Below are 17,217 nucleotides of genomic sequence, written 5' to 3'. Positions count from 1 at the left end.
GAACATTCACAGCAGATTTGTATGACAAACAGGAGATATGCTCATTTGAATATTTTTCCTCGATGGGGTCACTATAGAGGAGGGCTGGGCGATAAAATGATAACGATAATTATCGCGATATATTTTAATATAAAATATATATCGGGATTTCTTTTTAATTAATTAATTAATAGAATTTATAATTATTATAATTTTTTTATTTTGTTGTGACCTGCAACAGGGACAGTGGACAGACTTGTATTTCTTGCCTGCAACTTAAAGTAATGGCTTTGCTTGTCCAAATGACAATACTGACCAAATTGAGATTTATTTTTATCTTGTCCATTTATTTTGTTTGCTTTCTAATTTAAAATACAGGTTGAAACCGTCTGTACACAGTAGGCTATGTGTGCTAGCAGAGCTAGTCTCCAGTCACAAGTCATGGTGCACATGTGCAGTGGTTTGTCCACCAGAAAAGTGCCAAAAGATAGAAAAGAAACTAGCAGAGCCAGACCTATTCAACTCCCCTGGAGCCACAGCCAGCAGAGAAGCTTGTGTACTTTCGCTTTCAAACCAGCTGCAGCCTGAGAACTGGAGTGTGAGGGGATGTAACACTAAAGATGGCGGCAACGACAAAGAATTGCTGCAAAATAAACATACATCTGTTAAAAAATAAATAAAAATAAAATGTAATACTTATAACAATATCGATAATTAGCAATATTGAGTGATATGATAGTTATCGTGATATCATTTTTGGCCATATCGCCCAGCCCTACGTGGGGTTACAAAATGATTGGCCTTCTTCCTCTTGTGGCAATCCGGCCATTACTTTTCAAGATATGGTGAGAAGAGATCCTCTCACACACACACACACTATGCCATTATGCTACTATTTTATTTTCTGCCTATACCCCCCCCCCCCCCATGCTGTTATGACACCTGCATTTCCCCAAGGGGATTAATAAAGGAACACTTGACTTGACTGAATGTAAAACACTTATAGCAGACCTTAATTCTCTTTTGTTGACTATCCATATCACAGTATAAGTTATAAACGATAATACGTTTTTTTTTAAAGCAGCACACAAATACCCCATTCTCCATCATAGCTGTCTGTCAACATGTTTGTCAACAAGTTTCTCTTTCATCTGTGATTGGATGCTGTACATTCAGTTGGATTAAAGGGGCACAAAATGAAATAGTCACTGGAGGAATCGGATCAATATGGGCAAAATTATAGAGATGCATCATAGCATAGGCTCAACACAAAAAGGCACATAAAACAGGGAAGTACACAACATGATCCCATATACATATTGGTAATCAATACACCTATAGGTAATCAATACACCTAGAATATCTGTGAATATAGGTCTTACAGTAGCAGAAAACGCCACATCATTCACTATTGGCATGCTTTTTTTTTCTTATTTTTAAAATATGGCCTTTCCTGTGGAAAGGTATGACATCAGCTCTCAATTGTACTGCTTCTTATAGGGGAAAATACTGCATTCACACAGACGCATAGTATGTTCCGTGTCAAAAATAGCCTGAAGTTATGTCAGTCTTGCCAATGTTGTAAAACTAGCCGGCCAGTAGGCATGCAAACACCTAAGTGAAGGCCGTTTTATTGGACCAGTGGTAATCTAATTTCTAATGCAGGACCTGTTGCGGAGGTCTTTATTCGGCATGCAACGACACTCAATGTTTTAGCGGTACACACAGCGGTTAGTTTTTTTTTTTTTTTAGCACACACACCGGAACACACACATTGTCTCTTTAGAATCGCCGATGCGATTCGTCTCTGCGATTAACCCATCCCGTCGTCCTTCCCCCCCAAGGGCAGCCGGGAGCAGACAGGCGTCAACGTGAGCTGCGCCAGGGGACCAATCCAAGTGCTCCTGTCCGTCTTCGTCAAGGATGCCACAGCGTTAGCGATCTGTTGTTGTGCATGTTTTTCCATTGGGTTTATCTTATCGGGGGGGAAACCCTTGCGAGCACGGGGAGAACATGCAAACTCCACACAGAAAGGCCTGGGAGATACCCCACCTGGGTACCTGGCATCATGGAAACCTGGTCCCCAAGCGGGAATCGAACCCTGGACCTTCTTGCTGTGAGGCGACAGTGTTAACCACTACACCACCGTGCCGTGCCGAGAGTGTATTTGATTTTATTACGGTGTATGCTGGATAAATTGCCAACAGTCAAGTGCAGTGGGCGTGCATGTCATCAATCTTACATGAAAAGGGAGGAGGGAGATTCTGGCATTGTAAAGCATGCAGCTTTCAGAGTAGTATAGAAAAGACCCAAGTTAAGAAAATAAGTTGTAGACTAGAGAAAGCTCTGCCATTTAGTATGATTAGTAGTCACATAAGCTGTCATTGGGCATTTTGTAAAGAATAAAACAAATTTGATCATAACATATTTTTTTTTAATCCACTTTTTCTCCTTATTTTCTATTTTTCTTCCATCCCAATTTTGTATCGCCAATTCTCCCCTTCAATTCTCCCCTCCCCTGTCTTGAACGTTGCTAGACTATGCCACCCACTGGTCAACTGTAGTGAGGATAGAAGCCTTGCATCACGTGTCCCCTCCGGGACACGAGGAGGCAGCCTGTCTATCTTTTCACCAGACAGCGCGGTCTCTCAGTGGCGAGGAGTAACGCGTGAGAGGCTCACGCTGCCCCCGATACTTCCTGACTCTGCTGTACAGGCGTCACCCAACCGACCTGTAGGAGTCACTGTCCACAACGTCCAATCCCCACCCATTGACCTTTCACCCGCTACCTCTGCCAATTGAGATAGTATGACAACTGGCCCAAGCCGCAGGCAATGCTGACTCCGGGAGTCGAGACCGCAGCCTCTTGCATTGGTGACGAGCGCAATCTCCGCTACGCCACCCAGCCGCCTCATAACAGATATCTTGTTAGCATTACTGCATTGTTTTACTTCAAGATATGGAAATGAATGGCTGACATTCAATAATTTGTTTCAGTTTCAGGTACTTCCCACGCAGTTAAAGGTGATTCATATCACAAAACAAAGGAGTACACATGCACAAATCTTTTTCATCTCACACCACCATTCAAAATCATGCAAGACTGTGACATCACCATTTGTCTTCCAAATGGACTCCCAGGGCCGTACACAGACATTTTGGTGGGCAGGGGCTGAAGCTAGCCCCTTTCGTGACTGCGGTTTGCAATCCTGGGGCTTTTGTGACCGCAGTCACTTGTTCATATGACGCCACCACTTCAGAAAATACCAACCAAGCGTGATCGGTGGGCTCGGAGTGTGTCAAAAATATATCAGATATGAATTTCAAAGATACCCAGCGTACAATATGGGTTTAACACAGCTTTACGATGGGGTCTGGAAGCTTGGAGTTGCTAATAAACAGTTTAAAACATTGTTGGGAAAAAAGAGTGGTACTCACACCGAACTCTGGCAAGATGGCGTCTTCTTCTTCTGCAACTTTTTTGGGGATAGGGAGCGCAGTGATTGCTGGACGCACCAGGCATGCGACAAAAAAAGGTGCAGAAGAAGAAGACGCCATCTTGCCAGAGTTCGGTGTGAGTACCACTCTTTTTTCCCAACAATGTTTTAAACTGTTTATTAGCAACTCCGAGCTTCCAGACCCCATCGTAAAGCTGTGTTAAACCCATATTGTACGCTGGGTATCTTTGAAATTCATATCTGATATATTTTTGACACACTCCGAGCCCCCCGATCACGCTTGGTTGGTATTTTCTGAAGTGGTGGCGTCATATAAACAAGTGACTGCAGTCACAAAAGCCCCAGGCTTGCAAACCGCAGTCACGAAAGGGGCTAGGCTGAAGCAAAAAAAAAAGTTCACTCACCCCACCAACACAGACTATTCACACCACCGACAGGCTAAACGAAGCAGGCGTTGTGGTGCCCTGGATAGGTCATTACCCACCGTGTCCAAGAGCTAAACTGGAGCAGGGCTTTTTAAAGAGGGGAGCAGGTGTGCTGTGTTATCCCATGCCCTATAATGGTGGCCTGACAGTCTTAATTGGTTTAGCCCTGGTCCCCACATGTGGTCATACTACCAAACATTTAGTTTAGGCCTTTGGCATTGTTTATTTTGTATGTAGGTACTGGTAAAAAACCCAGGCAAATATGTTATGTTTATGTAAATTGTTAACAAATACCCTGTTTGTCTGTGCTCTGCTCAACCGTTCTGTGTAGAATCCCTGGCTTCCCAACCAGAACTGGGAGAGGCCAAAGCCTTTTCTGGAGGGGAGATTTGGAAGGAACCAAGTGTGGTAGAGAGGGGGGGGGGGGGTTCATAATAAGAAGGGAATATACCTATACAGTGCCCTAAACACTGTGTAGTGTTTTTATAAGGGTAGATCAGTATGTAGTGCTGTATCCATGTGGTACAGAGTTCTTTAAGCTGTAAAATAATGTCTGTATTGTTTAATTGATTGTTGTGCTTTTGGTTTGTCCTTGTAGGAGGAGCTTCCAGGATAAAGCCTGGGTAGAAGCTCCTCTGGGAGAGAAAGGAAAAGTAGAAGGAGAAGCAGAGACACAGTTGTGCTAAAGCCTCGTTGTTGTTGGGTGATATTTTGTTTGTAGGAGAGGTTTAATTGTTTTGTATTCTTGTTCTTATTTAATTATGTTTTAGCCATTTTTCCCCACTGGGGAACGAAAGAAACTAGAAAAATAGAAACCAACCACCGGGTGATGACAACCTGTCTCAGAATATATTTTCCCACCGCTTGGCCACATCCTCACAGGCTTGAGCCAGCCCAAGACCAAACAGCCCTAACGGTCTCTATCTCTTTCACAATGAGGTGACACTCCCCGACTCTGCCCACATGGGCTTGGAGAGTGGAGTACTTTTTAAATGTATAGTGTTTTTGTATTTTTGGATACTACAATACATTTGCCTCTTTATATTTGATAGAAAGCTCAAAGCTCGTCTGAGCTTCTTGTACCATAATAAAGCTTCTTTCACCCGCTCGGCCAAACACACTCTTGTCAAGATGACCATCCTCCCTATATTTGACTATGGCGACATCATCTATAGAATGGTATCCCAGTGTCATACTCCATCCGTTTTGCCACTAGTGCACCACTCACCACTGTGACCTTTATAACCTGGTGGACTGGACATCTCTTCACACCAGAAGGCTTCTTCACTGGCTTCAAGTCATCTATAAAACCATACTTGGTAAAACACCTCTCTGCCTCTCCTCCCTTCTGCACATCTCCACTTCTGATTACAACCTAAGGTCCAGCAACTTCATCAAACTCACCATCCCCAAAGCCTGCACGGTTTCTGGCCGCAACGCCTTCTAATTTGCTGCTGCATCTGACTGGAACACCTTCCAAAACACCCATAATAAACTCACTGCCCTCACATCGCTCACTGCTTTTAAACAAAATCTGCAACTGATCATAACCGACTGTTGCACCTGCTGACTGCCTCCCAATCACACGCATAGCCCTCAGACTCTTCTCTCGTCCCCCTAAGCCCCCTCACCTATACCTCCCTCCCTCCTCCCCCTTTCTTCTTTCTCTCTCCCTCTGGTTCTCACTCTCCCTTTCGCCCTCTCTCTCTTTCCTTCTCTCCTTTATTTATTGTAATTTTCCTCGTATACTATTGCTACTGTAATTTTGTATTTTATTTACTTGTATGCGTACATAACCTTGTTTTTGTTGCAGTCTCCCCCCCCCCCCTTCCCTCAAAAGGCCTTTGCTTTTTGGTCAGGCTGCTTTTGTATATAATAATTTGTTCTTAATTGCTTGCCCGGGTAAATAAAGGTTAAATAAAAAAATGAATACAAATACATTTCAATAAAAAAAGAAAAAACATTTAAAGGGGAACTATCTTATAAATGGCCTTTTCCAGGGGTTTGCATTGTTTTCTAGCAATATGGGGTTGTACCAACACTGTCTATGTCTCTAATTCTCATTTTGGCACATTCGTCCAGTTCAGATGTCACGAGATCCTCCCCCACTGAACTAAGCCATTCTGAATTTACGAGTACCTCTGACGTGTAATAATTCTCATCTGTATACCTAACGCCCCCTCTATGGTTGTAGCCAGCGCCCATACTCAACCATTATTTATTGCAGTATGCAAGCAAATGCGTGGAATTGAAGTTTAACAGTGAGTTAGCATTGGGTTAGCATTTAAAAATGTTATGAGCAAAACGGGCAAGATATGTTGTGCTGTTCCTGACTGCTAAGCAGCGAATACGTCCTTGCATTCATTTCCTGATGATGTTGTGATCCGCCAGCAATGGGCCAAGTTTGTGAGCTATGGCGATCGCGACTTGTGGAGACTATTAGAAGAGGACAAAACAATCACTTATGGATGATAACGTGCGTTTTCACCAGACTACATTGGACTCAGCACTTCTGGTAAATCATAAAAATACTATAGTCAAACAGGTGTTGTGCCGAATTCGGACTGCATGCCAGAATCCGCCTCCCCCTCGGAAAGGTATCCCCTGTTGCCCCCTCACGTGAACGCTCATACACTCTTATCAGCCTACCCAGCATGTAATACGTTCTTTGTTAGAACTCAACTCGTTATTATTGGCGCATACACTATCAGATTTCTGTCGGTTTTGTATACACATAAACTCAACAAATAACCTCTGTTCTCCTTGCAATGCATTTTTTTATTCTTTTTTATAGTAGGAAGGGGGAAGAACACTATTGTGGGTGTTCCTATGACTTGTATTCAGCTTACAGCTTCGAAACTCCACTTATTTCGTTTTACAATGTCAAAGCCTTTTAAATATAATCAAAACGTTCCTGCATTTCTGTCCACTTTATCGATTTATGACTAGGCGATCGCCTAGAGCGAACTATTGAATATTATTATGAAGAGGAAGAGGACAAACGGTGATGATCCATCCATAACATAAGGTGCGTTTTCACCAGACTATGTTGGATTCTAGTATTTTCAAACAGGCTGTTTGGATGTAAGTTCCTGGATGTAACGTATATAGAGTAGTATGGGCGGAGCTATTGGTAGAGAACCTGTCACAGTGGTGTCAGGAGAACTTCCTCTCCCTGAACGTCAGCAAAACAAAAGAGATGATTGTGGACTTCAGGAGGTCGGGGGTCAAGGACTACAGCCCCCTCAGCATCGACGGGGCACCGGTTGAGAGAGTGAACAGTTTCAAGTACCTCGGAGCCCACATATCCGAGGACTTGACATGGACCACACACATTGACAGTGTTGTGAAGAAGGCACGACAACGCCTCTACTTCCTCAGGCGCCTAAGGAAGTTCCAAGTCAGTCAGAAGATCCTTAGGAACTTCTACTCATGTACAATAGAGAGCATCCTGACCGGCATCGTCACCTCCTGGTTTGGGAATAGCACTGCACAAGACCGTAGCAGACTACAAAGAGTGACACGTTCAGCCGAACGCACAATTGGAGGGGGGCTTCCCACCCTCCAGAACATTTACAACAAGCGGTGCAAGGGGAAGGCTAAGATAATTATTAAGGACTCGAGCCACCCGAACAACTGCCTCTTTGAACTGCTGCGGTCAGGCAAGCGATACCGGAGTCTTAAGGCGAGCACAGAAAGACTCAGAAGAAGCTTCTATCCCCAGGCCATCAGGCTGCTAAACGAACAATAAACACTATGCAACAACCATCAAATGCACACAGCACACACACCCACACGCACACACTCACTCAAACAAACAACACACTGCAGCACCCACTCTCCACACTTTAGATCACACAAACACACTTTACACTTTATATTTATTGATAAAGGATTTGCACTACAACTCGTACACCTACTGTAAATTGTACCTAAATTGCACCTCATCCCATTTCTGCCTTGCACTATATAGTATGGTATATTAGTACACTGCACAGTATTGTATATTATATGGTAACTCAGTTACGTCTATTCTGCATCGAACATTGTACATATGTCTAAACTGAACACTGTGACCTCATTTTTTTTTACTTCTAATTTTACTATGTTATTTTATTTCATACTTATCTTGTCTTGCACAGTCTCTGGAGCGTAACAGTAAGAAGCATTTTGTATAAAAGTATTCTGTACTTCTGTATGACAACTATTAAAGAAACTTGAAACTTGAAACTATTTGCTATAGTGCAGGTTGGTGACTGTCACTCAAAGCGCATTGCGAGTATGGGCGGAGCCCAGCCAAAAACAGCTTGGAATCTTTTTTTTTTTTTATATATTTTTTTTTATTATTGCAAAACAAAAATGATTAAAAGTCAGTACTCAACACATAATGCATAATGAAACTAACAGTCAAGGTGGTTAAAATTACATGCAAGTACAGAAACAAGACAAAAAAAAGTCTATAATAACATTTTAACTGTATACAGTGTATATCCAGCGAAATTAACAATTATATAAATGTTTATATAGGACATACCCCTAATACCTATTTTCTAAAACCCTACACACATATGCTCCAGCTCGAACCCCCCCCTCCCGGACCCCTCCTTGGATAATACCTCCATTATCCCTCACTCCTAACCAGACACTACCATTATAAGCTAGCTTTTATTCTCTCCACCACTTCTACCCACATTGACATTTTGGATTCGTTGAGACCCAGAATTCTTGCTGTAGATATTTCTTGATATATTACAGCTTGGAATCTTGAAGTGGAAAAATGCTGCTCTAGAGTCTAGACTACTTGATTAGAAATACAAAACAATGAATTGTTTTGAAAAAAAAGATTACAGATGTGTTCCATAGACTCACAGGAATTGTGTAAAATTGCCCAAATAGTGAAAGAAATAGTAAGATAGTTCCCCTTTAATACAATTAACACCAGTCCGTAAAAGGGTACTTTTTTACTCTGGGTAAAAGGGCAGGGGCTCAAGCCCCCCTTGGGCCCTATCTGTGCATGTGCCTGCCTAAGTGAGCGGGACTAGGCAGTAAGCAGGGGTGTAAAAAGCAGTAGCGTCGCGTGGGTAAAATAACAGGGGAAGCCAAAAAAAAATTATAAAAAAAATAATTATTCAATATTTTTATTAATATTTTTTTTTTTTTTTTTTTTTTTTTTAGTCAAGCAGTCACCATGTACACTACAGTATGGCTCGGCGGCCAGTCAAACTTTATTTTTATTTATTTAACAGATTGCAGAATGGGTACAATACAGTACGGCTCAATACACACAATTGTATAAGGGGATGCAGACCAGAGAAAGACATTTGTCTTGTTTACATCAGGGTCATTAATACTGCTGGAGCATTGGTTCATTTTTGGTCCGATTTTTCCTTGCACGATTTTGCGCGCCGCGTGGGAGCAAATTCGAGACACATATTCGGTGTCCCACGGTCTCCTCTATGGCCGTGAATATTTTCACGCGGATCGGAATCACGGCGCGCCCGTGGGACACTTTTCCGTTTCGGCGAGTTTATTCCACGCTTTCTGTTTTCCTTTTCTAAGCATTTTCGGGGCTACATGTGAATAAGTAAAAGTTGCGGGACGCCCAGATGTTTCCACGATAGAAAGCTCGCGTGGATCCCATAAAAGGCTCACTTAATACAGCGTTTTTAAAATCACGCGACATTTTCAGGGTCGCGAGCCGACCTTTTCCCCTCGTTTTCGATGATGGAAGTGATTTAGGAAAAGCTTCGGCACGCCGAGAGGTCCCCGTGGATTTAATCTCGCGAGGATCGGGGCAATATTCGGCCCGTGGGAACAGTTACGGGTTAATACAATGTTCAGAGTGCAGAGGGGAAAATATGCTGAGTGTTTTCCTCACAGCCCCGTTTTAAACTTTTAGGGTGTGGCAGTCAGCTCGAATCTGATTGGCTAGGATCGGATTTTGGACTCTATAATGCTGGAAGCCTGGAGAAAGAGACCTACCCCCTGCCTCTCTCCTATACTAGCATCAGTGAGCACAGTGAGTCTGACAGTGTGTTAGAGGGAGTGAGAAGGAGAAGAGGGAGACATTAAAAAAAAATTAAAAAAATTATAACACAGATGCACAGATGAAAAAGAATGTAAACTATATTTTTTTTTTTTTTTTTCATATTTCATATTTGATATTAATTCATATTTTAATATTAGGGAGGCATGGCTTCCGTTGGCTTCCATAAGGATTCGCCACTGGTAAAAAGTACCCAGAAATTATACTTAATTGAAAGTATGGGTACTATCTCAAAATCTTATTCAAGTAAAAGTCAGAGTATCTGGCTAAAAACACTTGAGTAAAAGTAAAAAAGTTTCTACTTTTAAATGTACTTAAGTACTAAAAAGTTAAAGTTAAAAAAAAATTCTGACTGTCTATTCTTCTGATAGCAAGTGTTTAATCAAAGATCCCCGCTTTCTAGTCTTGCACAAGGATCAATTAGCATGGGTATGTGCGGGTTAATTGTCTATTGATGGGGATTTGATTGGCGGTTTTTAAATAAAGAACGACGGCAGGATTAATAACGTTAACGTTAGTTCAGCCAGAGAAACAAATATACTAATTAAAATAGTTGGACCTGCGAGATTTGTACTTTGTAGGTCTGCATTTTAAATGTAAGGAGTAAAAAGTATGTTTTTTTCTCTGAAATGTGATTGAGTAAAAGTACAAGTATACAAACCTAATAATACTCAAGTAAAGTACTGTCACGTTTTAGACTCGGATACGTGAAAGTTGTAATAAGATATTTAAAGATAAAATAGATGAAACACTTTTGAGGGTATTTATTATAAAAAGTGAATAAGCAAGGTAAAATTGAAATCAAGTTGGTACAACCGGCCGGTCGTGTAGAAAGGAAAATGCAGTCAAGTCAGTGTCCCGTCCGTCCAGCAGTCTCGTCCATGGAGTCCAGTCAGTCCGTCCAGCAGTCTCGTCCGTGGAGTCCAGTCAGTCCGTCCAGCAGTCTCGTCCAGTCAGTGAAGCAGTGTCCAGTAGAAGTCAAAGCAGAGAAGAAGTCCTCCTTCCCTGTCAGGGTGCTCTTTATTAGTGACCCCATAGTCCAGTGTGTATGTGGTCTCGGTCCTGAGTGCACGTCGTGTGTCTTGTGTATTGGTCAGCCTGTATGTCAGGTGTGCATGAGTGCGTGGTACGCACAATTACGTGCACATATGTGCGTGTGTCTTTATCGATAACGATCTGTGATTGATGGAGAGTGTGGTATTTGACCAGTATCTGACCGGGGTTTTATAATCCCTTGGCTAGTCGTATATTAGTGACTTGTGGCATTTTGTGACAATGAGTTGAATTATTTGATCTGAGCTAATCTGGTGAGATCCCTCACCAAAGGTTCTAATGGACTTAAGTGGATGCAAATGGCTGTGCCTAACCTTTTGATCTGGTCTGGAGCTTTGCCAGATGCAGCAGTGTCCAGCGTGGTTTATTTGTGTGTGTGGAGTGAGAGAGAGAGTGAAGGGGGAGAGATGTGCTTGGAGCTCTTGCTCTGGCCTATGTGTTGTGTCATTTAGAATTGTCTATTGTCTTAATTCAGTATTATTTATCAGTACAAATCCCCCAAAACAGTACTTAAGTATTGTAACGAAGTACAATTACTCAAGTACTTTACACCCCTGGCAGTAAGGCCGCGAATGCCGCACCTTGTGTAAGTCATGTAACATATTACAGGAAGTGACAATGACTTTGTTTGTCTCCCTTTGAAAGGTCTCTGGACATTTGTTTAACTTTGCGTTACTCACTGCGATGCTCAACCAGTGTGTAAGAGAATTTACCCATCTCAAACATCACCCTCTTCTCTTGATCCTCCAATCACAACTGTATGTATATTCTTTTGCAGTATTGCCTTCCTTTAAACATAATGTTCCTGCCTTTGATAACGTCACTATAGGCTAATGGTGGGTCCCCAATGAAAGCAAAAGGCCTGCATTACAGTACAGTAGGTCTTACACTGATACACTATATGAAGTTTGCTGTAAAAGCGTGTTATAGTGAAAGTACTGTACACCTACTTAAATGATAAGATGCTGTGGTTAGACCAGCCCATGCAAGTTGTCCCATCTGTCCCATTGTGTCTGCACTAGATGATAAGCACTGTGCTGCCCTTTTTGTGGATTTGTCTAATGCATTTGACACAGTTGATAGATTTTCATTGCTTTTGCAAAGATTGTGTAATATGGGTATGGTAGAAGGCTTGTGACTGGTTACAGGATTATTTGTTTGAAAGACGTCAGTGTGTGAAGTTCGGAAATACTGTACCAAATCAGAGTTTTAACACATAACAAAGGGTTCAATTCTAGGTCCTGTCCTCTTTACTATTTAAATCAATTATATAGTTTCACCACTGAAAGATTGTCAGGCCCATTTATATGATGGAGAACCTGCAGCTTTCATTTAACTCCCTCCATAATTTTTTTCTCAAAATCCAGAAAGATAGACTATAGCAACTTGCATATCTATACTATAAATGATTCAAATATCGAAATGGTCACAGAAGAATATAAATATCTTGGAATCAGGTTTGATGACAAATTCACATTTCAACACCAAATCCATCCCATTTATGAACAGGAATGTGTGGAGTTTGCGGAGAACCTGAACAGCTTCTACTGCAGGTTCATACACACACCTTCACTCAGGAGAGGGATGAGCTGACCACCAATCTCCTGTGTAAAGCAGCGACTAACACCAACCTAGAGTTTCACCCAAGGGAGGTGGAAAGGGGAAATGGAAAGGGTGGATGACGCAGTGATAACCCTGCTGCATCACACCTACACACAGCTGGAGAAATCCAAGTCCTGTGTCAGGATGGTATTCGGTATTCAAGTGCATTTAACACCGTGCAACCTCATCTGATGGGACAGAAACTCCTCCAGATGAATGTCAACCCCCACCTCATACTGCTCATTCTCTCTTTCCTCACAAATAGACACCAGACCGTTAGATTCAACGGCAACTACACCTCTAACAGAACTGTATCTACTGGGGCACCACAAGGATCTGTCATCTCACCAGTCCTGTTTGCGTCTAGTCTTTTACCAACACACTTGCACTTCCGCGTTCGGTTTGCGCAATCTGATTGGCCACTGACGTACGCTCTCTCTACGCCCAAACAGCGCGTTACGCTAGTTCTGCCTCTAACCTCTAACAGCCTGCAGCCTGCTAGCATTATCCAATTCATATCAATCGAAATAACGTTTTCATCTCTCTATATTAACGTGATTCTATCAACACAACATAAATGTTCAAAACACGACAAGACAGTTTGCATCACTTCCCACGGTTCTCGGCACTTATTCTACCGGTAGTGTGGTAGTTGTTGCCACGGGACGGTCCACACACCGCTATCAGTGTTCTTCTTCCCCGCCAATGAAGTATTCACCCAAAGACCCAATACCGTTGAATAATGCTAGCAGGCTGCAGGCTGTTAGAGGTTAGAGGCAGAACTAGCGTAACGCGCTGTTTGGGCGTAGAGCGAGAGTATGTCAGTGGCCAATCAGATCGCAGAACCCAAACGCGGAACTGCAAGTTTGTTGGTAAAAGACTACACGCGTCCTTCACCCTGTATACAGATGACTGTAACAGCTCAGACCCTGAGATGCTTTTCATCAAATACTCTGATGACACAGTTATCATTGACACCACCAACTTCAATGACTGCATCATTGGAGTAATGGACAGGTTTGCAGAGTGGTGTGAGAACAACTTCCTGGACCTAGGCAAAACCCCAGCAAAACGAAGAAACTGCTGGTGGACTTCAGGCGTGACCCGACAACTCCCCCGGCTCTGGAGATAATGGCCAGACAATAGAGCGTGTTGACGAGTATAAATACCTTGGCACTACCATCGACCACAAGCTCACCTTTAAGACCAACGCAGAGAATATTCACTCTAAGTGCCAACAGCGACTGTTCTTCCTCAGGAAGATGAGGAAGCTACAGGTCCGACCATCAATCCTTCCTACAAGTCCTTTGTGGAATCAATAATGACCTTCAACATCACATCATGGTTTGGAGTGATGCGTGCCATCCACCGGAAACCTCTCAACAGGGTTGTTAAGATCAGCAGCGAGATCATTGGGAAGGACCAGGAGGCACTCAGCAGTATCCACAAGAAACAGACAGAAGGCCTCTCAAATAGTTGAGGACAACACACACACACCCATTACAAACTAATGCCCTCAGGCCGCCGATACAGAGCTTCGACACTGGAAAAAAGGGGCTCCCCTCCCCTTATCCCGACTCAACTCCAACCCACTCATCAGACCACATTATGTGCATGATACATTTCCCTATATAGGGACAAATAAAGTGATCTTGAATCTTGAAACCAAAACAAAAAATGCAATACCAATAGGAGCACTTTGCCTGGGGATCGCTGTTTGATAACATTACAGATTCTACCTTTAAATCAGAATTTCAGGATTTACTGCATCAATATGATGTAATAAATCCTAGGGCAACATTTTGGGAAACTGAAAACAGCTGGGGGATGGGTCTTTGTTGCCCCCCCCCCCTAACAAATAGCATTTTTCAACATTTTCAAAATGTATCACCATTGGATTGATGACACAATTTTAATGCAGTGAATCTTGAAATTCAGACTTCCAGCCAAACTAGAATTATGGTATACAGTATGGCCATTGCACCACACCCCTGACACACAGCTCATGATCACACAAATATGTGTAGCTACTGTACCACCATGCTCACCATCTCAGGCAACACCAGAAAGTGCTCTTGTTTTCAATCATGACATTATAGTCCACCTGACCAAGGTAATTATCAGTCCACTGTAGGAATAACAGGCTGTAGGCTATGTAGCACATGAATGCAAATATCCCCACAGCAGTTATAACATGCTATGTTCCAGTAATAGCCTATATTTGTTAACTTGATATTATCACCCAGTCCTTTGAATATGCGAGATATTTAAATCTTTCATTCAAATGTATTGTGCTGTTTGAGTAAGCTTATCGTACCATAAAGGCAAATGTGTCAGCTGCATGTCTAGACATAATTTGACCATATACTGTAACTCTAGCATTATGATTTTAATGACACATGCTTTTTCTAAGACTGGGAACTACAGGGGAAGATGGCCAAGTGCAACCTCCACCCTCCTTTAAGTCCTCTGAACCTCCTTCGACAAGCTCTGTCCCCCCGTTCCACACCCAGACCGTGGCTGACGGATGCAGTTAGAGAGGAAAAACAGCCTGAGAGCTGCAGAGAGGAAGTGCAAAAGGTCCCGCCTCACTGGTGACATCACCTCTTATCATGACCTCTTGTCAGCATTCTCCAAAAACATTACCACTGCCAAAGCCTCTTTCTTTCAACATAATATTGAGACCTCGGCTAAGAACCTCCACAAACTGCACGCCACCATGTCCTCCCTCCTCACTTCCCCTCCTCCATCCACTCTCTTTACCACAGTCTTTGAGAACATCTGCAGCTGCTTCAGCCAACCCCAACCCACTCCAAGTGCTGAAACAGGAGCCGCATCTTTCACATTGTCATCTTTCTCTCCCATTACTCGTCAGTAACAATGCCCCTGTTACGGTGATAGGGACACCGTACAGCTGCGAGTGCAGTCCTTCGGATGAGACGCTAAACCGAGATCCTGACTGAATTCAGTCATTAAAGAACCCATGCAGGACGCCTATTGCAAAGATTAGGGGGTTCCCCGACGTTCCTGGCCAAATTCCCAATCAGGTTTCTGACATCAAGACCACCTAATCATCCCTCTCCCTTCATTGGCTGATATCAATCCCTGTCTCCTGAGCCGTTCAGCCATTGTGTAGTGTGATGTGTGCCTGGTGCCAGTGTATGGCAGCCATTGAGCCTGCATAGCCCAATGTTTGGTGCTACCAGTGGTGGTGAAGGAGGCAATTTCCACCCTACATTGTGGGGAGGGCTTTGAGTGTCTAGAAAAGCGCTATATAAATGTAATGATCATTCATTCATTCATTACAGATGCCTAAGTTCTGACACTGGTGACATCGAACTGTCCCAGCTGGACACGATACCTTCCCCACTCCTCCAGACCATCGCACCAGACATCCTCCCATTCCTGACTGCAACCATCAACTCCTCTCTCACAACATACTGTATACTATGCGCCTATACTACTACCTACTATGCTAATATGTCTATGAAGCACACAAGTGCGGCACTGCTAGACGAACAATACCACAATTAGGCTGCGTTTAGACTAATATGTTTTCGTTATAAAGCGCAGAAGATTTGCTATGCTTGCACCTAGTGGCCACTGGTGTTTTTGAGCTCCAAAGACAGAGACTTTGGAAGACGCTGCCGACCCCATCTTCATATGCAAAATCCGGGGTTGTGTGGCAGTGTGGACATGGCGGAGACGGATATTGTGAAAACAAAGGCGCAGACACCCACTATTGCTTCAAAAACCAACAACACCACGTGCAGCGCTCCAATAGAAGATATTGTTGCATCTTCTGACACGACAGTGGGCCTTACAGTGATATGCTCATATCAATCATCATTTTTATTGATCAACACTACTCAGAGAATGGCTGCTGACTTGTTTGTAAGTTGCTTTGGATAAGAGGAAGTGCTCCAGGCATCAAAACATTGGGATGTTTCATTCATCTTCGATATACATAAACATAACAGCCAATACTTATTGTGTAACCAGTTTAATGGCATCTGTGGTGCCTCAAACCTGGCCAGTTCAAAAGATTATTCCCACCCCAATGATTTCAATTGACAGCCTAGTGTGATATGCTAGAACCATTCTGGCATGCTGCACGCACTGTTTACTGGACTAATATCAAGGTGAAAATGACATTAATAGCTCTTAGAGACATTTCATTTAACTCTTCTGTAGTAGACGGCATCGTCACTCCTGTCAATAAAATTGCCGCCACGCCTCCAGTTCTTTTGTATTTCTAATCAAGTACTCTAGAGCAAAATTTTCTGCACTTCCAGATTCCAAGCTGTTTTTGGCTGCAGGCTCCGCCCATACTCACAATGCGCTTTGAGTGACAGTCACCCACAGTCTGCACTGGCAGATAACTTTGGGGGGAGAGAGAGAGATAGAGAGGGAGACTAATTAATTTTCCTGCGGGGGGGGGGGGGGGGGGGGGGCATAATCGGTAACTTGCATCGGTAACTTGTTTCAAATGACAATATATACCCCATGAATATTATTGCACGGATCGGAATACGCGTGGGAGTGTGCGCTATGATATTTTGCAACAGGTTGACATGACGCGAGTGCTGATACGAGAGAGAGCCAGAGAGAGAACGAGCAAGCGAGAGAGAGAGATAGAGAGATAGAGATGAGA

The sequence above is a fragment of the Notolepis coatsorum genome (assembly GCF_963971535.1).
Source record: "Notolepis coatsorum genome assembly, chromosome: 4".
Taxonomy (NCBI): Eukaryota; Metazoa; Chordata; class Actinopteri; order Aulopiformes; family Paralepididae; genus Notolepis; species Notolepis coatsorum.
The sequence above is the reverse complement of the archived record's forward strand: the minus strand, read 5'-3'. Positions refer to the sequence as shown.